The sequence below is a fragment of the Micropterus salmoides genome, unplaced genomic scaffold (genome assembly GCF_014851395.1).
Source record: "Micropterus salmoides isolate LMB-PRFRI ecotype aquatic unplaced genomic scaffold, ASM1485139v1 Ms_hic_scaffold_22, whole genome shotgun sequence".
Lineage (NCBI taxonomy): Eukaryota > Metazoa > Chordata > Actinopteri > Centrarchiformes > Centrarchidae > Micropterus > Micropterus salmoides.
In genome coordinates, this window is record NW_024041373.1 from 7,875,979 (window position 1) to 7,881,978 (window position 6,000).

A 6,000-nucleotide genomic window follows, 5' to 3' on the forward strand; every position below is an offset into this window, starting at 1 on the left:
GAATAAATTGTTAAAAGATAATGGATACATGTATGGTACATTCACATAACAAATGGTTATCTCCCTAATTGTGCTGATAGGACTGTAGATGACTTAAGTTAATGTGCAGGGAAAAAAAACAGAAAGACAGAGAGGGAACAACGCAAGAGAAGGATATTTCAATTCTTTTCATTAAAACTTATTACTTTGTATTTTATGGTATTGTAATCCTCTCTATGAGCAATTTTGTAATAGCATAAACCATTATTTATCTCAGATTAATTAGATTAAAGACCTTTTAAATCTCATCTAGTGCAGAATGCCCATGGAGCTTCTCTTTTCACAGCCAAGAAACACCAGATCTTTCCTGCCGATCACTTTTTGTAGATTAGAGGATTGTTATTAATTGGTCAATTGGCTAATTGTTCTTTTTCTTAATTAGTCACCGCAAAGGAATAATGGGCTTTGTTCTGTGACCCTCATTTACTGTATCATGCTTGTCATATTAGTCAGGATTCCCACACATGCAAGCCACATGTAAGCCACATGTAAGCCACATGTAAGCCAAAATCTAAATTACTGGTCAGAAATAATGTATTGTATATTTGGAGAATACCAAACTGAATGATGCAAATCAAGGACCACTTGACATGAATCGTATCACCCATTAGCTATTGCATCTATTCAAGCTGTGCCAAGGACCCATTTTATTTGCAGAGAAATGACTACTGTGGTATCTGCAGATAAGGAAAGGATGCACATGTTTACATTCCCACCTGGGAGCTGCCCGGTAATGACACATTTTCAAACTGGTAGGCTATGCATAGTAAGTAGATAATACAAGGTAGAAACTAGAAAGGCACTGACAGTGTCAGTGTTTCTGAAGCTGCAGTAACAGTTCTGCTAAATTAGTCGCATGCTACATGTCCGCAATGAACAACAAACAGACAAAAGGATATAAATCATAACTTCCTTGTTTTTTGTTTTTTCCCAACACTTATACTAATAATCAAAATAGCTTAAAAGCTCAAATTTTAAAGTCCCTCTCAGGTCTGCTGAGCTTCACTAGTGGTTCCTGGCATGATTTATACCCAATGTCCCTTCAGAAACCGAATATTCCCATCACCACAAGGACAGCAAATCTGAGGCAATTCCTCTCCCACAAACTACAAGTGGTCAGCAAATGGCTTGACTGGTAACCAAAATCTAATGCTTTCCAAATAACTACCATAGGAGATGGTGGCAGTGGCAGTTGACAACATTTGCCAAATGAGATAAGCGGGGAAAATGTTTAATAAAGTGGGTCTGGCCACTGGCTTCAATCCCTGGGCCCATCTAGATGAGTGTGGGCAAGGAAAGAGTCCCAAAACAACCTCCATCTAACTGCCTCTGTGTGCAGCGAGTTAACCAGGGTCAAAAAATGCTCTGCAACGCTCCCTGATAATGGTCATAAAAGACATGCAAAAGGCCGAATCAAAACCAGCAATTCGTATTCAAGTACAAGTATTCAGATGGAAAGTAACATTTACCATCTAAAAGGATTCCATGTCAGTGATAATTGAGAGAAAGAGATAGTTTCAGTACCATCCTACGCTTTTTTATGCCCTCAGCTAAGGAGACAACAACCATGTTCAATATCCAAAAAAAGCTAATCTATTACGCTGCCCCAGTTACAAGCGCGTCACTTTATGTTGAAAAGTGGTGAGGACATAAGGGTTCAGATTAGGGCCGTGATGAAACACTTGGGTCACGAGACATGATGATGCACGAGAACAAGACGAGAAGATTTTTAACACTATTCTGAAGAAATATTAAATGCTGAAATATATGAGCGGGGTGTCTGGATACCCTCCCAAGAAAATTGAACTTTTTTTTCTGCTCCAATTCAAGGTGGAAATTTATTTTTTTATATAAAGGGAAACAGAAAATTCAGTTAGCAGGTGACAATTTATAAATATAAAATAAACTATATTGCAGTAATCAGCAGCTTTTTTTTTCTCAAGTAACTTTTTTTGGACAGTCCTCATTTGTTTCTTCTCTATTTAAATTGCAATGCATGTTTTGTTATTGTGCAAATAAACCTTTCTCAAAGCATTTTGATTTGTTAGTTACCATCTCTTGGTACAAGCTATTTTCAGAGCATTTTTAACAAATGCTTTCAAAAAGTAATGGGGACAAAATCAGCCATTTCAAAATGTGGTGTGGACATGTCCCCAGCGTCCCCAGTGCAAATGACACCTATGCGCAGTTACCATTTTAACGTAAAAAATATGGTCATCTTATCAAACTTAATCACAAAATGGTTCTGTAAGAAGAGAGAAGCACCCCAACACCAAATGATTCAAATGAAAATCTAAAGTAAAATGCACACTGTTTGGTAGCACCAATATGCAAAGGTGCTTAATCGAACAACTCAATTCAACAATCCCTTTTGCCTGAAATGTCTATTCACTTATGTAAGGTTAATACTTTCTATTAGTACAGTGTTCAGATTAGGGCCGTGATGAAACACTTGGGTCACGAGACATGATGATGCACGAGAACAAGACGAGAAGATTTTTAACACTATTCTGAAGAAATATTAAATGCTGAAATATATGAGCGGGGTGTCTGGATACCCTCCCAAGAAAATTGAACTTTTTTTTCTGCTCCAATTCAAGGTGGAAATTTATTTTTTTATATAAAGGGAAACAGAAAATTCAGTTAGCAGGTGACAATTTATAAATATAAAAATAAACTATATTGCAGTAATCAGCAGCTTTTTTTTTTCTCAAGTAACTTTTTTTGGACAGTCCTCATTTGTTTCTTCTCTATTTAAATTGCAATGCATGTTTTGTTATTGTGCAAATAAACCTTTCTCAAAGCATTTTGATTTGTTAGTTACCATCTCTTGGTACAAGCTATTTTTCAGAGCATTTTTAACAAATGCTTTCAAAAAGTAATGGGGACAAAATCAGCCATTTCAAAATGTGGTGTGGACATGTCCCCAGCGTCCCCAGTGCAAATGACACCTATGCGCAGTTACCATTTTAACGTAAAAAATATGGTCATCTTATCAAACTTAATCACAAAATGGTTCTGTAAGAAGAGAGAAGCACCCCAACACCAAATGATTCAAATGAAAATCTAAAGTAAAATGCACACTGTTTGGTAGCACCAATATGCAAAGGTGCTTAATCGAACAACTCAATTCAACAATCCCTTTTGCCTGAAATGTCTATTCACTTATGTAAGGTTAATACTTTCTATTAGTACAGTGTGCAGTGACGTCACATCCTCCTGGCCATGCCTCCTACTGTTAACTGTCCATTGCCATCATCTGTAAGATGACCAGAGAACGCAGCTCAACAAGGAGCTCTGTATGAGAGACCATGTAGCCAGACACTCAAAGACATTGGCAGACTTCACTGAGCTCAGCCCAAATATACAACACGCTCCCCTCAAACCTGGGCTTGTTTAGCTGCTGGCACCCGAAGGCGTCAGTCAGATGTATGCCAGCTGAGCTGAAATGTGCCCACAGAGTACACACTGCAGCATCACTACCAGCACTCGTGCCCTCACCTTGTCTACCTTGGCACTTTTTGAGTTTGATGGAAAAAATGGCCCTTTGCAAACGACAAGTCAAGCGCCAGACCGCATATTTATACATCTTAATTAGCAATAATGAAGCCCAGTACATGCCAACGATCTGATGCCAGTGGTTACTGTGTCGTGTTGACTAGACTGTATGTCTGTTGTTTTCCTTCTACTTACATGAGAACTGCACAAATAAAATAGGTGAAAGGACCCTGTGTCTTGCTAATACCATTAGATCCGACAACAAACATGTAATGATGACGGATCTTAAAAGGCAGGTAACACTTGAGGATGAAAATGTTTAGTCTGAATGAGCATGTTAGATCACTTAATGATAACCTAAGCTTATATCTACACAAAGGTAAAAACCTGCAGGCTGCAACATGCCTTAGATTTACAGAGATTATGAATGAGCAAAAAGATAATTATTAGTTGCTCTCACAGTTTGTCAGGTCACAGATCATTCATTTTACAGGATCTGTCAGGACATGGTGAATGACTACAGCGGATTCTCATGATGTTTTGTTTAAAGGCCCCGTGATTTGAGGCTGTGTTTGGATGCATACATGTTTAGATCTGTCGTCAGTGATAGGTTTGAGCCCTGCACAGCGAGACATTCTCTATGAAGGTAATGGAAACAAGTCGCATGGATTTTTTTTTTTCACCGTGAAATAGGTTACAGCCATCCTCCTGACGTCTGGATTTATGGCCTGGTAATTCCCCACTGGAGTAATTTGGCTGGTACATCTGCAGCTTAGCAGCATTCCAGCAGAGCACTCCTGTGCTGTGAAGTCAGGAGATGACTGATTGATTGATTGTATTACTCTAGTTTTAGCATGGCTTTACTGAGCTATTGCAGTGAAGTTCTAATGTGATCTATCCACTACAAACTACAACTGTCCTTGACGTAAGCAGTGAGCGGCCTGCCTGCTGCTGGGTTATCCAGCAGTGATGATCACAAATCATAGTTTAAAAGTGAACTTTGCATTATAACCCACAAAAAGAACAATACACAGACCGACTGATGTTTTTTTTTTAGATTAGAGGAAATTGAACCTCCTTCCACACAGAAAAACATGTAGGTTACACAGTTCAATCCAGAACCAACACAGTGTCTGACTACAACATAGCTTTTACTATGTAATGGAAATTTTCTCATTGATTACATGTTGTTGTTCAGTTCAGTATTGTTCAGTAAGAGTTTCTCACTGCATTTACACAAGTGATCCCTCTACCAAGTTCTTTGTGCTGCCATTTACAGGCTAAAAATGACCAAATACAAACCTATGGTCTACTGACAGGGCATGTTTCCTAGCTTTTAGGTGTCCCAGGCACGTGCTGCTTAGACAGTGATAATGAGACCAGTCACTCACCAGCTTGAAGAAGAAACACTGTGATCCTACGAGGTCGACTTGTTCCTCAAAACAGCCAGGCCTGCAAAGAGCACAAAATATCCAAGGCTATAAGAGGGTCTAACACAGGTGAAATCTGACTTACAAGAAGTGAGCAAAATTAAAAGTAAAATTACTGGATACAAATCTGCTCTTCGTTAATGTCACTTAACATAGCCAAAATTAAAGGCAAAAATCTTCTACACTAAGTAATGAATGTGTCATTAATGTTAGTTGTGCAGTATTATGATAACTGTTGAATTAACATTATTATGTTATGTCATTTTGCCAACCATCACTTCATTTTAATTTGTTTTAATCACTCAACAAAAATTTGCAAACTCTTACCTTCTTTTTAACATAGAGTTCTCTGAGAACAAAGACAATTCACATTTTGCTGTGCTTGTTAGCTAGCATTTGTTATGTTAAATTCGTGAGATCAAGTAACCTTATTTGATGCCATTTCAAAAACTACGAACGTAACTGCACCCTAGACTGTATAAAACTGCACTGCCATTCAATCTGACAGCAAATTTTGCTAAATATAGTCCAGCTGCCATGCTAGCAACAACTATGCTAACAAACCCCTAAACAATAAGTTATAACACTAGCTTACAGCTAAATGACAGATAGATGACAGCCAGCTAGTTGCATTACTGTAACATTATCTTAATAGTACTTCCAGATATTTTGAGTTTGTATGCCATTTTGCAGAACAATAATGTTTTCAGTATCAGTAACTGGCTTAGTAACTTAGGTATTAGTATTTTTTTAAGTAAACTATCTAAGTTAGCTTTAAGTTAGCTAAATCACCAACTAGGATATGAATATCAGAATAAAATAACTGACACTATGAAACATTTTTAGTAAGAATAAAAACTTTTTTTGTAACCACTGTAACTCAAACAAAAACAAACTCTTAATACCTAAAGGAGTAACTGCAGCTATATCTTCATATTTCATGAACACAAACTGAGCTGAGGTCTAAGCTGATATCTGAGCTGTCAGGTTTGCCACAACACTATACCTGAATCCTGTGGCCTCTTTCTACTTC

At 37.7% G+C, this 6,000-nt stretch overlaps 1 long non-coding RNA gene across 1 annotated transcript in view; it reads right to left on the reverse strand.

Annotated features, from left to right (window-relative positions):
• The window catches only part of LOC119916914, a 42,308-nt gene extending 36,536 nt beyond the window's left edge, over window positions 1-5,772 (reverse strand). Inside the window, exons 1-3 of the long non-coding RNA XR_005447187.1 lie at window positions 5,295-5,772; window positions 4,929-4,989; window positions 4,221-4,339 (exon numbers count right to left, since the gene is read on the reverse strand). This is a non-coding gene — a long non-coding RNA (uncharacterized LOC119916914). The remainder of the gene's footprint in view (window positions 1-4,220; window positions 4,340-4,928; window positions 4,990-5,294) is intronic.
• Window positions 5,773-6,000: the final 228 nt, after the last annotated feature.